This window comes from Podarcis melisellensis, assembly GCF_964234715.1.
Source record: "Podarcis melisellensis genome assembly, chromosome: 8".
NCBI lineage: Eukaryota > Metazoa > Chordata > Lepidosauria > Squamata > Lacertidae > Podarcis > Podarcis melisellensis.
This window is the reverse complement of record NC_138540.1, coordinates 16,772,756-16,796,879: the sequence shown is the minus strand read 5'-3', so window position 1 is coordinate 16,796,879 and position 24,124 is coordinate 16,772,756. Positions and strand designations below refer to the sequence as shown.

General features: G+C 43.5%; 2 long non-coding RNA genes across 4 annotated transcripts in view; one reads left to right on the top strand and one right to left on the bottom strand.

Moving 5' to 3' along the window:
* LOC309377005 overlaps positions 1 to 24,124 on the top strand; it is a 33,138-nt gene that overhangs the window by 1,433 nt on the left and 7,581 nt on the right. For all 3 annotated transcript variants that reach the window (XR_014171354.1, XR_014171355.1, XR_014171356.1), the window contains exons 2-3: positions 647 to 914; positions 1,554 to 1,698. This is a non-coding gene — a long non-coding RNA (uncharacterized lncRNA). The remainder of the gene's footprint in view (positions 1 to 646; positions 915 to 1,553; positions 1,699 to 24,124) is intronic.
* LOC309376985 lies at positions 811 to 22,788 on the bottom strand. The gene is made up of 3 exons (XR_014171334.1): positions 22,441 to 22,788; positions 19,903 to 20,038; positions 811 to 944 (listed from the first exon to the last, which is right to left on the bottom strand). It is a non-coding gene; the product is annotated as an uncharacterized lncRNA (long non-coding RNA).

The window sequence follows — 24,124 nt, the reverse complement described above, 5'->3', positions numbered from 1 at the left end:
TAAAAGTACTTCGAAGGTTCAGGGAAACTTAGTGACCTGATTTATCATGCTTTTTATTTGTTTTGCTGATGTTACATATTTATTTCTTTATGAGGTGGGTAGCAAATTTCCATGGCTGTGGTCCTTTCAGAATCCAAAGTCTGTCTCTGGGTTTCAGAGGGGACCTGGTGAGGCTCTGCTCACCCCCAGAAATACAAGTTTCAAATTGTCCTGTTTCACCTTTTAGTTTAATTGTGATTTAAGCATTATCAACTTTTCCCCTCTGTAAATAATCCCCTCTCCTCTCCTGGGGGCATTAAAATTTACAGAAATGACACACTAAAGGAAAAATAGACAAAGGAGTGATATGCCATGCAATGCCCTCTTTATTAATTATATGAAAATAAAACAACAATTGAAGTTATTTAAAACTTTTCTTCTCTTGCCACAATTGATTGCTTATACTTTAGAAATTAAAACAAAGCATGTTTTATTACTTGCATTACACTTGTGTTATATGCAGTTATAGCAAAGATTGCCAAGGAGGAAAAGAAATGAAAACATCAAAGTTATTAAAAACCTTTCCTACTGTTGTGGTAATTAATCAATACTTTGATCATTGGTTGCACAACAGAAATTAAAACAAAGAATGCTTCATTATTTGCAGTTTCCTGTGTGGATTTGAATGTGAAATGAAGAACCACTGCCCACCTCTCCCTCAAAAAAACCTGGAGCTGAACCAAATCTATAAGTATCATGCTCCTCAGATATATTGGTAGGTTGGGGTCCAAAGGAACATCTCTCGCTCAATCTGGGATTCTGCATTCTGGGTTTGTGGTGCTGAGAAGGAACATCCACAGTGAGGACTACTTTGCTGCACAGGCTTGTTGTCTTATGTGGCTTCACTGAACTTTGGCATCAGGTGGATGACTGAGGTACGGTTCGTAATCAAAAGTCCAAATACTCTATTTGTAGAAAGAAAAGAGATTAAGGCCTCATTGCTGCAGTAGTGGCTTTCATGCCCTCCCTACATTGACTTGCCTGTCAGTGGCCTCCTTGCCCTGAACTGCTTTTAGATTTGCCTAGGGAAGGTCAGTGTAGTAGATGGGGGGGGGGGACTGTTCATTGTTTTCCTTGGGCTGTATCCAATGCCATGGGCAGGAATGGGCTAATGTCTCAGGATGAATGAGGCACAGTGCCCCATAACCTCAATCAACCTTCACCTCACCTGCCAGCTTCTTAATTACAACAGACCCAAGAGGTGGCGCTGCCAATCAGCTCCCTTCCTCTGATCTTTTGCCCTTGCAAATCTCATCTCTGTAGAGGAAGGGTGATTGGCTCTGGAGCTTCTTACCCATAGCCATGGGTCCAACAAATGAAATGGGCACCCCCACCCCTTAATCATATGCTGTTACAATGTTCATGGAGTCATAGAGAACCATACAGTTGGGACACAATGGGTCATCTAGTCTAAGCTCCTGCAATGCAGACATGTAGCAAGTCACTTGGAGATCTCTAACAAGCAATGAATAAATTTAACCATCACCGCCATGTGTTATTTGCTTTTCTTACAGGGTGACCCATAGTGCCGTACATTAAAAGCAATCTGGGAGATCCAATGTAAACTAAAAATACAGCTTCTGAGATCCTTCCCCACTGAAACAGGTCACAGCACCACCCTTTAAAAGACAAACGTCTTTGCCTGGCACCAAAAAACAGGTAAAGATTATGTTAGACATGCCTCCCTGGGGGAGAGCATTCCACATAGGGGGGTGGGGGAGAGTCACCCCTGAAAAAGCCCAAGCAAGAGATCTCATAATTTATTTAAAGAAGCCAAACTGATTTTCGACAGGACCATGCATGATTTATTGGGAGTTCCAAAAAATAATACACGGGGGTGCAACATGTGAAGCTATATGTGTCTCTTGCTATTCCTACTCAGACATTGTCTGTTGGGTTGTATTCACTGATAGTCATACCCATAGGATAGCTAACGGTGTACAGGTGTGGCCTTAGAGCGTTGAGCATGCTCAGAAGAGCTGCCTGGCCAATCAGGAAGTAAACCCGTTTAACCCAAATAGATTGGCTGGATAATGGCCATTTGCCCTGATAAAATAAAAATAAGATCACACAGAGAGAGAGAGAGAGAGAGAGAGAGAGAGAGAGAGAGAGAGAGAGAGAGAGAGAGAGAGAGAGAGCGCATATAGTGTTACTTCTTCTAATTTCTCCAGTAAGGCTGTCTAGGTCCTCACCCTGAATGGCCTCATCAGATATATCAGGCAACATACTGTCAACAACAGCAGCTCCCATGAGTAGGCCCGTGAGCGACCTCTTGACCTTGGTTTTGAAAGGGACCGCCTTGCGCTTGAAGACGTACTTGACATTGCCCTGGTAAAATAAATATTAAAGTTTTTTTTCTGTCTAGAGATTCATGACAATAGCAATCCTTTTGGAATGATACTGCTGAGTGTTGCTGAGAGCTGAGTGGCCAGAGAGAGGAAGGCGGAACCGAAAAGAATCCAAGGATGGATCTACACTGACCTATTTAATGTTTTTTCCCCTAGTAGAACAATCTTAGATATGTCATTCCACAACGTTACCAGTTAGTTAAAACATTTTTTGCCTTGGTTTATTTCCATTATATGTAAGTGATACTCAGCAACTCTATTTTCCAAAACACGGTTTCACCCACCTGCTGCTGGTCACTGGTCGCTCTGCTACCTTCTCTGGTGTCACATTTTAATTATTCCTCCTTCCTTTTCTTTTTCCCTCCCTCCATGTCCTTTGTTTTCTGCCCCTCGAATACCTTTTGAGGGGGGTCGGAGTTTGAATGCAGTTAAAAATAAATAAATGCTGGGCATTTCTCTTGGTAGGGCTAAGCCCTGGTTGCCCTCTTGGACCAGCCTCCACAGAAAGCACCATGACTCAAGACGTGGTGGTAGCTTCCAAGTGTCAAGACCTTCTCCCACCCACTGCTTTCAGTGTTAATTCTACTCACATCATCTAGGACGCCAGCCTGGTCCTCAATGTGGCTCTCCTCGTTAGCCAAAATTCTTGTAGCACAAACCAGGATCATTACAGCTAGCAGGATAGACCATTTCATGATGGCTCAGAATCAGGGTGTCTCCCTTTGGTCAGCAGAAAGGAATAGAGGCAGATTCCTTCTTGAGGAAGAGTTGCCCCTTGTCTCAGCTCTGCCTGAGATGGTCTCTTTGCTTTCTTTATTAACCCTTTTTGAGCTCTGTTTGGTTATACTATCTATTTCTGGTCAAAAACAAAGTGAAGTTTGGAAGAGCAACTAGCTGCTTCATGATGGCATGGAGAACACTAAGCTCCTTGCCAGGGCTGAGTGGAATTCCTTCATTCTCCTTCCTTGACTGTTCTGCTGGTTCATTCTGCTCTGGTCTCACCCTTCCCAAATTTGACCATTCCTGATCCCACTGCTGAAATGGAATCATGCATTATTGAGAACATAAGAAGAACTCTGCAGCATCAGGCCAGAATCCCACCTAGTCCAACATCCTGTTCTCAAAACCAAAGAGCAGGATTTGAGCACAAGAGCCCAATCCCCTACTGTGCTTTCCAGAAACACTTGCTGCCTCCAACTGTGGTGGTAGAGCATAGCCACAATGTCTAGTAGCCATCAATAGCCCTCTCCTCCTCCATAAATTTATCTAAACCTCTTTTATAGCAATCTAGGTTGATGGCCGTCATAGTCTCTTACTATGTGCTGCATGGTGAAATACTTTGTTTTATGGGTCCCAAATCTTTCAACTTGCCCGAGTTTGTGTTCCTTACTGCTCTCTTCCTTTGGACAAGACTTCAGTTTTTTGAAGGAAGCTTCCTTGCCTCCAATAGCTTCTTCCATTTAGATTCTTATGCCTGTTTGCTCTTGGCCTTCATTGTACCTACCCTGGTTTGCGGCATAAACTCAAGTTGAGCTTCTCATATTGTATCTTTAAACAACTCCCAAGCATTTTGGAGTTATTTCACCCCCTTGACTTTGCCTTTCTGTCTCCTTTTCCACAACCTCCTCATTTTAGGGAACTTTCCCCTTTTTAAATCAGAAGAAATTTGGTGATGGTGGTGGTGACCTGGCTTGCCAGTACTACATGTGAAAAGGATCTAGGGGTCTTGGTAGACAACAAGCTAAACATGAGCCAAGAGTGTGACGAAACAGCAAAAAAGAAGCTAATGCTACCATAGGCTGCATCAACAGACGTATAGTGTGCAGTTGAAGGGAAGTAATAGTACCATTTTATTCAGCCTTGGTCAGACCACACCTGAAGTATTGTGTCATGTTATGGGTGCCACAGTTTAAGAAGAATATTGATGAGCTGGAATGTGTGCAGAGGAGGGTGACCAAGATAATCAAGGGTCTGGAAACCAGGCCTTATGAGGAACTGTTGAGGGAGTTGGGTATGTTTAGCCTGGATAAGAGAATGACAGGAGATATGCTAGCCAGATGGCTAAACGAAATGGCTGTCACATGGAGGATGGTGTAAGCTTGTTCTCTCCAGCTCTGGAGGGTAGGTCCAGAACTGAGGGCTTCAAGTTAAAAGGAAGCAGATTCTAACTCAACATTAGGAAGTACGTTGTGATGGTTAGAGCTGTTTAACAGTGGAATGGACTCCTTCAAATGGTGATGAAGCCTCCTTCCTTGCAGGGAGTGGAAAAGCATGCAAAGGCAGGGCTTTGATGCTCCAACCATCATACTGATAACCTCCTGTCAGTTGATTGACAGTTGGCATCATGGAATGCCCCATGCTCCATGTTTGCTTCAAGGAGGATGACTAGGGTCCCAGCAGGAGTTGGGGGGATTGTGCCCAACTGGGATCTGCTGGGTCAATGTTTTGCAAGTAGCCCTGATCTGTAGGAAGAAGGTGCAGGTTAGGTTTATCACTTGGAGTAGGTGCCTCTTGGACCTTTCCCATATTGATGTGCCACCCCCTCAATCCTCTTTAGCATTGGATTGGGAAGATCAGGCGAAGGAGAAATCTGGGGAAAAGTGGGTTGTTGCTTTTCATTGTTGCTACTACTATTATTAATGAAGCACTTCCCAAAGTAACTTACAGTCTAATACCATATCTATATATTAAACATAAAAGCATTTTTAAAAGAACAATAGCACACCCATGAAAGCAATGGAAAATCCAAGAGAGACAAAGCTTTTAGAAGGTTTGTCAAAAGTAGAACATCTGTAGCGGGCACAGAAATGACAATAAAGGAGACGCCTGCCAATTGGAGGGTGCTGGCTTGATTGTGACATTGTGTGGGATGGACCTCTTGACAGGATGTCACATGGAAGAACGAGCATGTTAACCATGCTCATTAACTGCAGTGGGTCTACTCTGATGGGTTCTAGTTAGGATGACTCTGAACTGCTTCCACAGTCAGGGACAGAAATGCATCCAAGTTAGGACTGCCATATGACTGTGTTTTCCCAGGAATCGGACTGTCAAAATGACATCTGGGTGGGTTTTCACCAAATTGGCAAAATGTCTGGGAAAACCCATATGGCAACTTTCACTTTTGGGAATATGGCAGCCCTAACGCAATTTATGGAAACTGCAGGAGAGGAGACTGCTCTTGTGTTTGGCTCCTGCTTTATGGGAAGAACAGGATGCTAGGTCATTGGTTCTTCATATGTTCTTATGTGTAGGACCAACATCAGACACAATGCATTCCCCCCCACACTCTCCATCCCCCTTCTTGCTTTGGAACTTTGTACAAAGTTCAACTCATGCACAATTTGGGTTGTTCCCCCCCTGGGCCTGTTAGGCACACCCATTAATTACAATGGATCTGCTCTGAGTAGGACCACCATTGGAAATAATCCAGGCTCTCATCTTCTACTCACACCCTATTTGTTTCCTTTTAAAACAAGCAACAGAACACATCTTCGCCCTATACAGCAAGGAGCCAATTCACACCCACATACCATCCCACATACAGACACCCACAAACATTTAACATTACTTACTACGCGGCCCAGTTTATCTTCACCATCCGAACCGCTCAGAGTCGAAACCAGCAGCATTGCAGCTAGCAGAATGAGACACGACTTCATGATGCGTCAGAACTGGAGTGTCCTCCACAAAAGAATAGAGGTGAGGAAGAGTTGCCTTTGGTCTCTGCTGTGCCCAGGATGGTGCTCTCTGCTTTCTTTATATAGTCCTTCTTCAGCTCTGTTGGGTGATGCAACCTCTTTCTGGACTAAGACCAAGTGCCATTAGGGAAGGCAATTAGGCATCTTGTGCTGACGTGGAGAACAGGGCGCACCTTGCCAAGTATGTGGATAAGACTGCAAATTAAGTTTTACCTCCAGCAAGGATACACTGTCTGACATAGGATTTTTTTTTATATAATATTTATTAAAGGTTTTCAAATATAACAGAAAAAGAAAAAGAAAAACATCCAAAATTAAAACCTTATTTTCATTGGCATCTTTCCAGGACCCCTCCCCTCCCCCTCTTGTATTCCAATTCTTTCGAGTAAATTCAACAAATTCTTACCCCAAGTTTTAAACTTATTATCATTGACCCAATTAAAAAAAAATATTTTCCCATCCCCTAAAATCGACCTGGTCCCTTCCACGAGTTCCCCTCTTTAATATGCAATACAAATTAGAATAAAAAAAGATAGAAAGAAGAATAAAATGTAATTTAACACCCTTTGGATTCCAAGTTTCCCTCCCCCCCTTTCCCGGTTGCGTTCCCAATGTCCATCAATGTCTACTGTCATCCTGGAGCTCCCACATCTAAACCATAGTTCTTCACCAGTCCGCTTTGCCGTCTTTTTAATAGTCTTTGCCGTCTTTTGGTCATCTTTAATATCGAATGTCCAATCTTGGAAGGAGTCTGACTCAAAAAGGTCCATTTTTTCCATCCAGATCTTTGTATTTAAGAGTAGAAACTCCATTTTTATTTCTTTAGACCTTTCAAATCTGGATGTCCCAAATGTTCCCACTTCCACCTTTGTCCAGTTCTTGTTATTCTTGTTATTCTTGTTATTCTTGTTGATCTCTCTCCTCCTTTTTCCCCCTGCTCTACTGCACAAATGTTCTAATTCCAAAAGCTTTTAATTCCTCTGCAGAGGCTTTGTTATTCAGGTACAAAACATTACGTCAAGTCCCTTCCATTCTTCAATAGATAAATCTATTGTCTCCTTTAGTGTATAGACCTCTGTAGACAAAATAGTGTTCCACTTCTGCAGTTTCCCAGGAGATAAAAAGTCCTATTCCAATTCCATGCCAGCAATACTTGTAGTGTCCCCACAGCTCCTCTAGAGGGATTATAGTAACTCTGTTTCCTTCCAGATCACACCCAACAGTCAAAGTAACTTGTTATTCCTTGTTTTAAACAATTTATATCCAATTTATAACAAATGTAACCGGCAAAGTCCTCGTAACAAAGTTCTCTTTTTGTTCTTCCGCTTTGACAGCTCCTTTGACAGCTGTCAAAACCTCTCTTTCTCCTCTCCCGGCGCTCTCACGGATCGCTCCCGGGGTTCCCGGGGGGGGGGGGGTTGCATTTTAGTTCACATTCCACTTTTCTCCTCCAGCCCAGTCTTATAATTTTCCATCGCGAAATTTAATAACTTTATCAAAATGAGGTTGCACTCGATCTTAGTTGTCAAATCCTTTGCTTTAACTCCTCTACAACAGGGGGGAGGCTGACTTCCTTTTTGCACCTCCCCTGCTCGCTCCGAATTTCAAAATTTTTTTTTTCTCCTTTTTTAAACCAAGTTCCAATTACTCACGGGTTATTCTTTTAAGTCCAAATTTTCAATGGAAGAAGTCAGCGCTCTCCGTCGAATGGCATGCGGCTTCGCTCGGCAGGGGAAGCGGAGGACTCATAGCACCACCCCCCCGTCACCCGCTCCGCAGCCTTTAAAAAGGCTCCTTCGCGGGTCGGGGGGGCGCAAACGGTGCCAGCCGAGTCACCATGCCCATGGGTTTCAGCACCCATGGTTTTTGAGGGTCCCTGCGTCGCCGGCGCGGTAGAACCCAGCCCCTGCCGAGCAGGCTCCCTCCAGAGCTCAGAGGGAGTCTGCCATTCGGCGATGGCGCCAACCCGGAAGCTGTCTGACATAGGATTTTAGAGGCATATTTGTTCCCTGGACATACTGAAACAATGGAGGCAATTAGGTCTTCTTATATATGGTAAAAATTTAAGACAGCCATTGCCATTGGAAGATTTGTTGTGCTGCATCACAATCCTGGATTTGAAACAATGGATGGACTTATGTATTATATATCTTAATTTAAGAGGACAGCTCCTTATTTGTTATTCTGTCTTTGGCTTACAATGATGCTTTGATATAACAATGCAACATGATAATTAGGTATCTATTAGATCAATCAATACTACCTTTATTTCAGGGCTCAGACAAGGGCTTCCATTCTAAGGAACTTCTGGCATTTTTACTGGCAGCTGTCAGGCAAACAGTAGTACAGCAATAATAGACACATAGCCCCTGGTACTTTTATTTACAAAAACACATCCAGAGCACGGCTTCTAGCCTCCTCTCATTAAAGGAGTTGGTCAGTCTGAATCTTCCCCCTCTCACAGCAGATTCCCACCCTTCACCTTTTGACTTTCCATTGCACTTTGTCCTTGTCCAGTTTCTGAGAACAAGGAGTGAGAGGTTGGACTTCCCCCTCTCCACTTCCACAAGACACAGTCTCTGTCCTCTGCCTCTCTTCTGGTTGCCTAGTAACACTCTGACTGCCTCCTAACTCTCCCCCTGCTTAAGAGCTATCTGTGTCAGTGACTTCTTCATGAAGAGGGAGTCAAGTTCTCGCTTCCCATCTCTAACAGCCAACTTTCGTCTGCAGAAAGGTCTCTCTCTCACTTGGCTCAACTCTGCCTGTTACCCTGTGCTCGGCTGAGCGATGTTCCTGACACAACCACCCCCTACATAACTCTCCTCCTCCTCTTCTCCCCCCCTCCACCCTCTGGGTCTAGGTTTGTTGGGGTGGCTGTGGTGAAATTCCCTCTATAGTTCTGGAGCGTAGATGTGCTCTGCAAATTCCCAGGATCTATCTCCTGGTCCATAACCCTTCCACTCTATCAGATACTGTAAGCGTCCTCCTCCTCCAGCAAGAGTCCAAACTCTGCACCACTTTGAACTCTTCTCTCTCCACCACTACAGCTTCCCTAGGGTTCTGGTAAAGGTGTGCAGAAAGTTCTGGTGATAACAGTGCTCTGTGGAACACAGGGTGTATTTTCATGGAAGCTGGTAACCTAAGCTGGAACGTCACCAGATTGATCTGTTCTATTACTTCAAAGGGCCCCACATGCTGAGGATCCAACTGCCTGCATCTACCTTTCTGGGGCAAATCTCTTGTGGACAACCACACCTTTATCTCTCTACCTGGTTGCTATGCTTATCTGCCCCTTTCTTGTATGAATCTTTAGTCAAGTCCAATCGCTCCTTTAACCAACTCTGCATAGCTGCCATCTTTTCAACGAACTCTTCCACAGCTTGCACTGAAAGACTGTCTACCTGTGATGGAAAGGCACCTGCGACTGGCAAAAAGTGAGTTTGCTGCCAAGATGCATGAAGGGCATTGTTGTACACAAACTCCGCCACGGGTAACTTGGACATCCAGTCATCTTTTTAATAATTCACATAGCAACTGAAGTACTGCTGCAACATGGCATTCGTCCTTTCTGATTCCCTGTTTGTCTGTGGGTGCCTTGCCAAGGTGAGGCACACCTCTGCCTCGAGCAGCTGAACGACCTTCTTCCAAAATTGCCAGGTAACAGAACTGTTAGATCCCAAAACTAAGATATTATCAAGAATGTATAACTTGCTGTTGAAATGGAATACTCAGGATGAAACGGTTAAATCTGCTATGATTAAATGGGCACAAGATGTTGGACATAATATAATGTTTGCTGACTGGGAACAGTTGTGGACCACAGGTATGAAATTCATGGCATGTAATGCCCTAAGAGAGAATATTATGAAAATGATATACAGGTGGTACATGACACCAGTCGAGCTTGCAAAAATATATCATTTGCCCAATAATAAGTGTTGGAAATGTAAAGAGAATGAAGGTACATTCTTTCACCTTTGGTGGACGTGCCCAAGGATTAAGGCTTTCTGGGAGATGATCTATAATGAAATGAAAAAGGTATTTAAATATACCTTCCTGAAGAAACCAGAGGCCTTTCTCCTGGGCATGGTCGGCCAATTGGTGCCAAAGAAGGACAGAACTTTCTTCATGTATGCTACAACAGCAACAAGAATACTCATCACAAAGTATTGGAAGACACAAGATCTACCCACCCTGGAAGAATGGCAGATGAAAGTGATAGACTGTAAAATTAATGAATGTTAAAATGATGTTGGATTGAAATGAAACGGCTTTAGCAACAAGGTTAAAAGAATATGTAAAAATGGATTGATAATCAGATGAAAATATGAAGCTTTAATATATTAAGATATAGGATTAAGATAAAAACAAAGAGGGAAGGATTTGCTGAATTAACCATGTGAACTGGAATACAAAAAAGGGAGGTGTGAGGAGGTCAGGGAAATAAGTAAATGAAATATAAGACATGAAAAGATTGATTTGAATTGTTTTCTATTTTTTATCTATTTTTCATGTATTTTGTATTTTTCATTTGTAATTTTGTACCTTTTTTATTTTTTTATTCTGTAACTTTTTTCTGTCTATAAAACTTTAATAAATATCTTTAAAAAAACAAAACAAAAAAAACCAAAAAAAACCAAAATTGCCAGGTAAACTGAGCTCGTCAATCTGAGATTACCCTCAAGGGTAATCCTTGCAGTTTGAACACATGATCAACAAAGAGCTGTGCTGTCTCCTGTGCTATTGGCAGCTTCTTGCATGGCACCAAGTGTGCCATCTTTGAGAACAGGTCTACCACCAGCCACATCACTGTCTGCCACTGTGACTCTGGTAGATCAGTGGTGAAATCCATAGCTATTGTCTCCCATGGTCCATGTGGGGTCGGTAGTGGTTGGGGAAATCCTGCAGGCGCTTCCCTGGGCCTCTTCACCCACTAACAGGCTCGTGCATACTCCTTTGTCTCCTCTTTCACCCTCAGCCACCAAAACTGCCTCCTCACCTGGTATAGCATCCTATGCAGCCTGAAATGCCAGACTGTGGGGTTGTGGGGTTGTCATGGCACTAACCTCAGACCTTGGCTCGTAATTCCCCCTCTGGAACATAGAGCCACCCTTTTCCACAAGCCCCTCAGCACTGCCTTCATCTCCTCTCAGCACCCCTAGCTTGTGTGTTGTTGTTTTTTTGCGAACTCATCCACTGCTGTCTGTTTTTGGAATTTGGAGATCTCTGCTACAGAGGCAGCTGCTAGCTGCAGTTGCTGCAACTTCAGTTAACAGCCCCTCAGCCATCCCATGAGGGAGGGAGGAATTGACAGCTAGTGGGCCACTGTGGGGCCACCCTCCTTGCCTGGGGTGCGGTGGGATGGGCTGCACCTATTGGGGATGTTTGTCCTGCGGATTTTGTATCTCAACATTGTACCCTTCTGATTCAGGAGACCTGGTCCAGGGACAACTTGCTAGTGAGGGGATATCATTTCTTTATAGAGGAGGCAAACATGGGGTTTGGGATCGCCACTGTTGAAGGGCAAGGGAGGTATGGTGGTGGGGGTAGATACTACAGGCAAAGGATTTTGAGATGTGTTGATGCTCAAACCCCTTCCAATCTATGCCCCATCCTGAGGGACAAGGGTAGGGTGAGCAGGGATTATCCACCTCCATCACTGGTGTTGTGCAATGCCCGGTCTAGAGGCAATAAAACCGCCACCATGAGAGACTTTTTTTTTTATCTCGCTAGGGGTTGACCTGGCTTGTGTGATGGAGGCCTGGGTGCTTGAAGGCAAAGTAGTCACACTGCATGAGATAGCACCCCTGGGTTTCTCTGTCCTCCACCTGTCGTGGACTGTGGGTCAGGGACGGGGGGACAGGTAGCGTTGTTAATCCAGAAGGATTGCTCTTTCAGGGCTCTGCCATCACAATCAATCTCCGGCATTGAATGTGTTGGCCTAGTGTGGGGCACCAAGGAGAGCTTGGCTGTCTGGCTGCTGTACCAACCACCTAGCACACCAGCAGCCACCCTGTCAGGCCTGTTGGATGTGGTGACAGGCTGGGCCTTGGAGTTCCCTAACCTACTGGTTTTGGGGGACTTCATCGTCCATACTGATGCCACCCCCTCCTCACGGGCTCTGGACCTGGTGTCTTCCATGGTGACATTAGGGCTCTCCCAGTTTCTTTTGGGTCCCACACACCAAGCAGGCCACACGCTGGATTTGATTTTTGCTGTGGGTATAGATGTGATCATGTCCTCACTTGTGGAAATGCCATGGTCTAATCACTACACTCTGAAAGCCAGGATTGACTTCCCGCCCCCAACCCGCTTGGGTGGTGAGCCTATTTGGTCTGGCCTGTGAAGGCTGGTGGATCCTTCCCCCCCCCCCCACACACAATGAGTTAAAGACTTTATTAGGTTTCAAGGAATGTGATACATCGTGACATAAACAGCTACGTAGCTCAGCCCTGTATCCAGAAATCATAAATGGAAAGCTCAGCAAAGCTTTGAAGCCAAATCAAGGCAATTGGTAGCCAACCAACTTGTAATGGGCTCCACAGGAGGGGCAGCGCTGGGGATTTCCCTTGTGCAGCCAGAACCAGATCACAGTGCTGTTGTCCTCTTCACAGATGCAGCCCACAAGCCTATTGTCTGTAATTGAAGGGACTATGTTGGGATCTTCCTTTGTTCCAGCATATCGTTTGGGTGGTAGCATGTTGTAAGGATCCAGCCCCTTCTCTAAAGCTTTCATGGTTTTCCTCTACATTCCTGTAGCCTGTAGGCTGGTGGATCCTGATGGATTTCATCAGGCCTTGCGGGACCCTGCTCCCCCTGGTGGCTCACTAGATGAGCTTGTCAAGAACTGGAATAACCGGCTCTTGGTGGCCATCAATGAGATTGCACCTAAGCACCCTCTGCGACCCCACCGAAACCGGGCCCCCTGGTTTACTGAGGAGTTCCAGAAAATGAAGCAGGACCTCAGATGGCTAGAACGAGAATGGTGATGTGCTCGTGATGGAGCCTCAAGGACATCTTATAGGATGCTTATGAAAGCCTATGAGATGGCAGTGAAAGCTGCAAAGAGGTTTTACTTCTCAGCTTCCATTGCATCCACTAGCTCTCGCCCGGCGCAACTTTTTGGATTAATTAGGTCTCTAACAGCCCTAGAGGAACTGCCAAATTTAAATATGAATTTTACCCATAGCTGTGAGGCATTTGCAAGCTTTTTTGTGGAGAAAGTCTTGCTGCTCCGCCATGACCTCCCTGACAATTTGGATACAGTAGCTGAACTGGAGGCCCCTCGACTGTCCTCGGGTCTAGTATTGGACCACTTCGATCGGATACTCCCTGCCGATGTAGACAGATTCCTCCGAGCTGGAAGGAAATTGTATGCAAATATATTCCTCCGAGCTGATTATAAATTGTATGCAAATATATTAGCTAATAGAATGAAAAATATATTATTAGAAATAATTAATCAAGATCAAACAGGATTTCTACCAGGAAGACAAATGAAAGATAATATAAGGAATGTGTTATAAGAGAATCAACTACCAGAGCAGGGACCCCTAAATCAGTGTTTCCCAACCTTGGGCCTCCAGATGTTTTTGGCCTACAACTCCCATCATCCCTAGCTAGCAAGACCAGTGGTCAGGGATGATGGGAATTGTAGTTCAAAAACAGCTGGAGGCCCAAGGTTGGGAAACACTGCCCTAAATAAATTTATATACAGACCAAACTATGCCCTTATGCCTATTGCCTTTACCATTGCTATGTAACTCTATGTAGCTGTATCTTTAAAACTGCTACTTTTGTGTATGTTATCTCTTTGAGTGTATTTAAACGTAGTTCTCTGTATCGATTTCCCTACAGCTTAGTGATTTTTATGTTTTTATATAAATTTGTATCGTTATGTACTATGTTTTTTATAACTTTGTATCAAACTTTGCAGGGGACGCAGGTGGCGCTGTGGGTTAAAGGTCGGCGGTTCGAATCCCTGCGGCGGGGTGCGCTCCCGCTGCTCGGTCCCAGCGCCTGCCAACCTAGCAGTTCGAAAGCACGTCCGGGTGCAAGTAGATAAATAGGGACCGCTTACCAGCGGGAAGGTAAACGGCGTTTCCGTGTGCGGCTCTGGCTCGCCAGAGCAGCGATGTCACGCTGGCCACATGACCCGGAAGTGTCTCTGGACAGCGCTGGCCCCTGGCCTCTTAAGTGAGATGGGCGCACAACCCCAGAGTCTGTCAAGACTGGCCCGTATGGGCAGGCGTACCTTTACCTTTACCTTTATCAAAGTTTGTACCCGAATTGGAAAATTGGCTTCCTGCCGCTTACAAACTGTCAGACTACCATCCAGTGCCATCTACTGAGTCTGCAATGAACACACACAAATACACAAGTCTAGATGTTTTTATTCAAATAAAGAAATGTAGACTAGGGCATCACACCCATACAAATAAGTAACTCCCAAACCCTGTCTTCAATTTTCTTATCGAGAAGCCCCAGACAGCTTCGCAGTTTTCCTGTAAATAAAGGAAAAACCTGACCATTAACAGTATTGCTGGGAAGCAGGAACCAGCCCAAGCCTTTTGTTTACAACATTCACAAATAATGACACCACCATTACCAAGTTTCTACCCCCTTCCGACACACCACTTACCTGTTCTAATCCCCTCACTGTGCCTCTTCTGACGTCTTCTGTTTGTGATTATCAGAAATCTGTATAGAAATTAAAGGGTATAATAGTAAGAATCACCTTTTGTTCTGGGTTCTCTCTGTCACCTGCTATGTGAGTGTGAACACTGTTGCCAACAGTCCTGTTTTTTAAAAATAAAGATCAGGCTTATAGCCGATTTGCTTTCCGTATAGCCTGGCCTGGCCTGTTTATTTCCCGACCGGTTTGAGCCTCAAAAATGTGCTCTTTCTGAAGGTCCAGTCTTCCCTAAGAAGCTGAATTTCCTGACGAGACCCCATTTTTCTTTCTATGTCCGAATGTAATTGATATTATTGAGTACCTGGAAGTAAGGAATGAGAAACAGGTGGCATTGATGTTTGTAGATGCAGAAAAAGCATTTGATAATATTTCCTGTACCTTTGATAGAACGGTATCATATGTGGTGGACATGCAGTAAAGTAAAAGGCTTTTGGGAACCGATTTACAACGAACTTAAAAAAAAAATTAAGTATACTTTTCCCCAAAAGCCTAAAGCTTTCCTGCTAGGAATAGTTGGCAAGGAAATAAAAAAAGAGGATAAAAATCTGTTTCTATATGCCACAACGGCCGCTAGAACTATGTTAGCCCAAAGTTGGAAAATGGAATTAATACCTACTATAAATGACTGGCAGACCAAGATGAAAAATTATGCTGAACTAGCTAGAATAACAGGAAGACTAAGAGACCAGGATGACCAGAAGTTTCATGAAAATTGGAACAAATATCTGACGTATATAAGAGATAAGTATAGAACTTCGATGACTCTGGCAGGGTTAGAACAACTCTAACAGTGTTTGGCAAATATGTAAAGGAGATAAAACACGTAACTTTAGAAATGATCTGATACTTACCAACGAAGTGAAGGGAAGTCCGAGGCTCGGCGGAGCCCAAAATAACTGTGTACAGTATTATATATATGATTCTTGTAACAGCTATGTTATATGCAACTTATGTAATCCAGACTGTATATATGTATAATTAATGGAAAACCAATAAAAATTTATAAGGAAAAAAAAAAGATAATATTTCCTGTACCTTTATGTTAAAGGTTCTGGGAGAAATGGATTTTGGAGAAACATTTAAAAGAATAGAAGTCATATATTCAGAGCAACAAGCAAGATTAATAATTAATAATGTAATTGCAGAAAAGTGTAAAATTACTGAATGGAACAAGACAGGGATGTTCCTTGCTGCCTCTGTTGTTTATTTTAGTTCTAGAAGTAGTGGTGAGAGATATAAGAGTAGATGATGAGATTAGAGGAATAACGGTAGGAAATAAGTCATATAAATGAAAGGCATTTGCAGATAATTTAGTGATCACGGTGGAAGACCCAACCAATTCATTAGTAAAGGAAATAGAAAAAATACAAAACGTTGGACAGATAACAGACTTTAAATTAAATAAAAATAAACCAAAGCTCCTAGTAAAAAAAATATGCTAGAACAAGATAAAAAAAAGTTACAGCTGGTGACAGATATAAATATATATAAAAAAGTGAAATATTTGGGAATATGGTTAACAGCAAAAAATATTAATATATTTAAATATGATTATGAAAAAATATGAAAGAAATAAAAAGAAACTAGAATCTATGAATCTATCCCTATTAGGTAGGATAGCAGCAATAAAGATGAATGTATTGGCAAAAATGTTATTTCTGTTTCAATCAATCCTGGTAATAAGTAATGTAAACTGTTTTAAAGAGTGGCAGAGAGATATTACAAGATTTATCTGGAGGGGCAAGAAGCCAAGAATAAAATATAAATTATTAACACATCTAAAAGAAAGAGGAGGCTTCTCGCTACCAGTTATAAAATTGTACTATAAAGCCTCTTGTTTGTGCTAGATACGGGATTGGATAACATTGAAGAATGTAGACTTATTAGATTTAGAAGGACACAACAACAGATTTGGTTGGCGTGCATACTTGTGGTGTCAGAAGGCCAAGGTACGTAGAAGCTTCCAGAATCATATAACGAGAAAGGGGATTTTCAAAGTTTGGGAAAAATATAAAGATTTATTAAAACAAAAAACACCATGGTGGCTTTTGCCACTGGAAGCAATAGCATTGAGAAAAGTAAATATAAAATCCAATTGGGTAACATATTGAGAGCTTTTAACGGAATTGGACAATAAATTAAAATTAAAAGAATATAATGATTAAAAGAAAAGGTAACAGACTGGCTACGATATTTTCAATTAAATTAAATATTTTAAAATGATAAAAAGAAAGGATTTACATACAAAATTTCAAGATTCAACAGAGAAATACTAGATAGTGAATATAAATTACTATAAAAATGCAGATTATTTTGCTGGAATGGGAAACAAAGGATGAGGAGGTCAAATGTGTAATGATAAAATGGGCAAAAGACACGGGACATAATATACAAATGGAGGACTGGAAAAGACTATGGAAAAATGATATAAAATTTACTGCATGTATGGTGAAATGATGTATACATGGTATTCAACTCCAGTTAAATTATCAAAAATGTACAAAACAAAAGATAATAAGTGTTGGAAGTGTAAAGAAGTAGAAGGTTCATTCTTCCATATGTAGTGTAAATGTAAGATTATGAAAAGTATGGGGGAAATGATTTATGAGTTGAAAAAAATGTTAAAAATAACCTTCGTAAAAGCCCCCGGAAGCTTTCTTAATAGATATAATTGGAATGGATATACCAAAAGGACACAAAAGTTTGTTTATGTATGCAACAACAGCTGCACGGACATTGATAGCCCAACAGTGGAAAGAAGAACAAGCCCCAACTAAAGAAGACAGGCAACGAAAATTAATGGAAAATGCTGAAGTGGCTAGATTAACTGGAAGACTACGAAATCAAGAAGACAACAATTATAAAAAATGTTTATTGCATATTTACTAAAGCATTGTAACAAAATAAATACAATAGTAGTGTTTTAGAAAACGCTTGTACAAAATCAGAAAAATTAATGATAAGAAAATTATAGACATGTATAATATAAAAAATTACAAAAGAACCAGGGGAGAGAATGGAAGGAAGTCAAGGGATTTGCATAATCCCAAAATATGGACATAATATGGAATGAAAATGCTTTGTTTTCATTTTTTCCCATTTTCCCATTTCTTTCCTTTTTTCCTTTCCCCCCTTTCCATTTCCCTTTTTCTTTTTCTTTAGAATTTGATTTCATTTATGGTATACGTGATGAAAATTTAAGTACTGTGCAAAATGATAAAAAAGTATTAAAAAAATTGAATTGCATTGCGAAGGTCAGAGGAGTAGATGGGGGGAAGGGACTGCTTTGGGCTGTACCCAAAGCTATGCACAGGAATGGGTTATGTCTCAGGACGAATGAGGCACAATGCCCCATAACCTCAATCAACCTTACCCTCACCTGCCAGCTTCTTAATTTTAACTGACCCAAGAGATGGCACTGCCAGTCCTCTCCCTTCCTCCGATCTTTTGCCTTTGCATCTGTGTAGAGGAAGGGCTCTGCCTACAATTGGCTCTGGAGCTACTTACTCATGGCCATGGGTCCAACAAATGAAATAGGCACCACACACACAGACACACACACCTTAACCACATGCTGTTTAAAATGTTCATGAAATCATAGAACAGTACAGTGGGGATCCAATGGGTTATCTAGTCTAAGTTCCTGCAATGCAGGCATGTAGCAAGTCACTTGGAGATCTCTTTTTCCCCCTAACAAGCAATTAATAAATTTAATTAAACCACAACTGTCATGTGTTACCGTATCTTTCGTCCCATAGGATGCACCTAGTTTTTTGGGGGGGAAATAAAGGGGGGGAAATTCCCTTTATTTCCCCCCCAAAACCAGGTCGGGGAAACTGAACCAGGTCGAGGAACAGCGGGATGGCGTCGCTGCGCCTCCTTGCTGTCCCCCGAGCTTGTGGGGCTGGCCGATGTCTGTCCGGCGGGCGGGGCGCTCCGCTTCAGGGTGCCCTTTGCGCCGGGTGGCAGGCTGCTATCCGCAGTGTAGGGTGCCCTGCGGGAACTCCCGCAGGGCTCCCCACGCTGCAGATGTCTGTCCGGTGTGCGGGGCGCTCTGCTTCAGGCTGCTATCCGCAGTGTGGGGAGCCCTGTGGGACCTCCCGCAGGGCTGCCTAGGCTGCGTATGTGTTCCCAAAGCACCGGGCGCTCTGCTTTCCGGGCGCCCGGCGCTCCGGGAAGCAAACTGCTATCTGCAGCCTAGACAGCCCTGCAGGAACTCCCGCAGGGCTGCTTAAGCTGCGGATGTGTTTCTGAAGCCTGCATTCACCCCATAGGACGCACCCAGATTTCCCCTTCATTTTTGCAGGGGAAAAAGTGCGTCCTATAGGGCGAAAAATACGGTATTTGTTTTTCTTGCAGGGTGACCCATAGTGCCGTACATTAAAAACAATCTGGAAGATCCAATTTAAACAAAAAATACAGCTTCCCAGATCCCTCCCCACTGAAACAGGTCACAATGCCACCCTTAAGAAGCCAAATGTTTTTGCCTGGCATCAAACAAACATTATGCCAGACATGCCTCCCTGGGGAGAGCATTCCACACATGGGGGTGGGGGAGAGTCACCCCGGAAAAAGCCCAAGCAAGAGATCTCAAAAAAAAATTAGAAAAAGCCAAACTGATTTTCACCAGGACCACGAATGATTTATTGGGAGTTCCAAAAAAATAATACACGGGGGTGAAACATGTGAAGCCATATATGTCTCTTGCTATTCCTACTCAGAGATTGTCCGTTGGGTTGTATTCACTGATAATCATACCCATAGGATAGCTAACGGTGTGCAGGTGTGGCCTTAGAGCGTTGAGCATGCTCAGAAGAGCTGCATGGTCAATGAGGAAGTAAACCCGTTTAACCCAAATAGTTTGGCTGGATAGTGGCCATTTGCCCTGATAAAATAAAAATAAGATTGCGCACACACAAACACACATACACACACACACACAGAGAGAGAGAGAGAGAGAGAGAGAGGAGAGGGAGAGGGAGAGGGAGAGGGAGAGGGAGAGGGAGAGGGAGAGGGAGAGGGAGAGGGAGAGGGAGAGGGAGAGGGAGAGGGAGAGGGAGAGGGAGAGAGAGTACATTTAGTATTACTTCTTCTATAATAAGGTTGTCTAGGTCCTCACCATCATCATCATCATCGGAGTCATCAGGAAACAAACTGCTTTTGATAGCTTTTCCTAGCGCTTCTGCTTTGGCCGCAGACTTGATCCTGTCTTTCATATAGACCACTTTGCGCTTGAAGACGTTTTTGTCATTGCCCTGGTCAGAGAGAGGGAGAGGAAGAGAAATGTATCCAAGGATGGATCTACACTGACCTATTTAACATTATTTTTGCCTATTAGAACAATAGTAGATATGCCATTCTACAATGTTAGGTAAAGGTAAAGGGACCCCTGACCGTTAGGTCCAGTTGTGACCGACTCTGGGGTTGCGACGCTCATCTCGCTTTATTGGCCGAGGAGCCGGCATACAGCTTCCGGGTCAAGCATGACTAAGCTGCTTCTGGCGAACCAGAGCAGCACACAGAAACGCCGTTTACCTTCCCGCCGGAGCGGTACCTACTCTGGGGTTGCGGCGCTCATCACGCTTTATTGGCCATGGGAGTGGCGTACAGCTTCCAGGTCATGTGGCCAGCATGACTACGTTGCTTCTGGTGAACCAGAGCAGCGCACGGAAACACTATTTACTTTCCCGTCGGAGCGGTACCTATTTATCTACTTGCACTTTGACGTGCTTTCGAACTGCTAGGAGAAGTACAGTGGTACCTTGGGTTAAAAACTTAATTCGGTCTGCAGGTCCGTTCTTAACCTGAAACTGTTCTTAACCTGAGGTACCACTTTAGCTAATGGGGTCTCCTGCTGCCGCTGCGCGGCCGCACAATTTCTGTTCTCATCCTGAAGCAAAGTTCTTAACCCGAGGTAATATTTCTGGGTTAGCGGAGTCTGTAACCTGAAGCGTATGTAACCTGAGGTACCACTGTAGATAAATAGGTACCGCTCTGGTGGGAAGGTAAACAATGTTTCCGTATGCCGCTCTGGTTTTCCAGAAGCGGCTTAGTCACGCTGGCCAAATGACCCGGAAGCTGTACACCGGCTCCCTAGGCCAATAAAGTGAGATGAGCGCTGCAACCCCAGAGTCGTCCATGACTGTTTAGGGAAGCTTTTAATGTTTGATGTATTACAGTATTCTAATATTTTTTGGGGAAGCCGCCCAGAGTGTCTGGGGAAGCCCAGCCAGATGGGCGGGGTATAAATAATAAATTATTATAATATTATTATTAATGGTCAGGGGTCCCTTTACCTTACCTTTACTACTATTATTAGTGAAGCACTTCCCAAAGTGATTTACAATATAATACCATATATATGAAACATAAAAGCAGTTTTAAAAGTGCAATAGCACACCTATGAAAGCAATGGAAAATCCAAGAGAGACAAAGTTTTTAGAATGCTTATCAAATATAGAACATCTGTAGCGGGCACAGAAATGACAATAGAGGAGACACCTGCCAATTGGAGGGTGCTGGCCTGATTCTGACATTGTGTGGGATGGACCTCTTGACAGGATGTCACATGGAAGAAGGAGCAGTCTTGTTTTCTACTGCTCCAGCGAGTGGGACTTGAACCGGTGGATTCCAAAGGTAAGAAAGGAGATTCCAGTTAAACGCCAGGAAGAGCTTCCTAATAGTCAGAGCTTCCTAATACAGGTAGTCAGAGCAGAGAATAGAATGGATAATCTCAGAAGGTGGTGGACTCACCTTCCTTGGAGGTTTTTAAGCAGAGGTTGGATGGCCATCTGCTAGGGATTTGGGGGCTGTGATTCCTGCATTGAAGGGGACAGGACTAGATGATACCTTGGCTCCCTTTATTCCCCCCCCCCCCGGCCAGGATTTCTGAGTTACAAATTAACCAGCTCTTGTAACTGAAGCATTAGACAAAGAGTTGCAATCTAGCTAAGTCCTGCTCAGAGGAAATCCATGGAAATTAAAGGTTCTAAATTAACCATGCTCATTAACTGTAGTGAGTCTACTCTGATGGGTACTAGTCAGGATGACTCTGTTCTACGTCCACTGTCAGAGGCTGAAATGCATCCAAATTAGGACTGCCACATATCCAAGTTTTCCAGGGAATTAGACTGGCAAAATGACATCCGGGTGGATTTCGCCAAATTGACTAAAATTTCTGGGAACTCCGCATGGCAACTTTCACTTGGGGGAATATGGCAGCCCTAACCCAATTGATGGAACCTGCAGGAGAGGAAACTGCTCTTGTGCTTGGCTCTTGTGCTAGATTGGATGAGTCATTGGTTCTTCATATGTTCTTCATATGTTCTAATGTGTAGGACCAACATCAGACACAATGCATTTTCTCCTCCCTCCCTCTCCTTTTTTACTTCAGAACTTTGTACTAAGTTCAACTCATGCACAATTTGGGTTGTCCCCCCCCCCTGGGCCTGTTAGTCACACCCATTAATTTCAATGGGTCTGCTCTGAGTAGGACCACCATTGGAAACAACTCAGGCTCTCATCTTCTACTCACAACCCATTTGTTTCATTTTAGAACAAGCAACAGAACACATCTTCGCCCTATACAGCAAGGAGCCAATTCACACCCACATACCATCCCACATACAGACACCCACAAACATTTAACATTACTTACTACGCGGCCAAGTTTATCTTCACCATCTGAACCACTCAGCGTCGATACCAGCAGTATTGCAGCTAGCAGGATGAGACACGACTTCATGGTGCGTCAGAATTGGAGTGTCCTCCTTGAGTTGGCCAAAAAGAATAGAGGCAAGGAAGAGTTGCCTTTGGTCCCTGCTGTGCCCAGGATGGTGCTCTCTGCTTTCTTTATATAGCCCTTCTTCAGCTCTATTGGGTGATGCTACCTCTTTCTGGACTAAGACCAAGTGCCTTTAGGGAAGGCAATTAGTCATCTTGTGCTGACGTGGAGAACAGGGCGCACCTTGCCAAGGCTGTGTGGTCTTCTGTCCTCTTTCTTGACTGTTTCCTATATCCTGACTGTTTCCTATATCCATGTCAGAATTGCATAATGCACAGTTCCCCAATCATTTTCTTCTCCACCATCCATCTCACAAATATGAATGTGCACATTGGAGAAAGCTCCCCAAAGGACCCATTGGACCCATTGATGCATTTCTTGGTTGTTGTTAGCATACACCCTTCAACATTTTGTGAGAAAAATTCAGGGCACCCCACCACCACCACCCATCTCCGTCGCTCGCCGCCTCCCTGCTGCTGACCTCTTCCTTTCCCATAGCCTAGAGCAGTCTCCAGGAAGATCACTCCAGCCCATGCTGCATTTTGAGATGCAGCGCAGCTTAGAGCGGTCTTTGGGAAAATCAGGGCATCCCGGATTGGGATCAGAAGCCAGAGCAGCTTCTGTCAATTCAGGATGTCCTGATTAAATTGGGACACTTGAAGGATCTGATAGCATAGCCTGAATGCCTAGACACACAGCCCCTGAAACACATCCTGCAGTCCTGTCCTTATCTACACAAAATCCACAGCCTCATCAATGGGTATGTGGCTAAGACTAAAAATCATGCCTCTGGCACGGATACACTGTCTGACACAGGATTTAAGAGGAATATTCATTTCCTGGACGTGCTGAAACAATGGAGGGAATTAGGTCTTCTTATAGATATTAAAAATTTAAGACAGCCATTGCCATTGGAAGATTTGTAGTGCTGCATCACAATCCTGGATTTGAAACAATGGAGGGAATTATGTATTATATATCTTAATTTAAGAGGACAGCTCCTTATTTGCTATTCTGTCTTTGGCTTACAGTGATGCTTTGATATAACAGTGCAACATGATAACCAGGTATCTGTTAGACCAATCATTACTACCTTTATTTCTGGACTCAGACAAGGGCTTCCATTCAAAAGAACTTCTAGCATCCTTACCGGGTGCTGTCAGGCAAACAGTAGTACAACAATAGGAACTTTTGGACAATCTATCCTTGCAAACATGGTATAAGAACATTAGTAACATTGCAGTCTTAGAAAAGATTACCCACAGACTGTTATTTGCTGTGGGGTGAAGAAAGGTCATTATCCTTTAATGCTCTATAGTGGGACTTTACTTTAGAGACTTCTGAATCACATAGATAAGAATCTCTATTGGAAACCACCAAGACCTCTCCTGGTCTTCGGCTGAGGTCCAGCTCCTATTTCTGTACTTGTACATGCAAGTCCTACTATGTGAATGTAATCTGCTCCTGAGAAACAGTTTATAAAACAAGCTGCCCAGTGATTTCCATTATTTCGTATGGAGAAAACCTCAATGCATTCCTCACCAAGAAAAGTTGACTC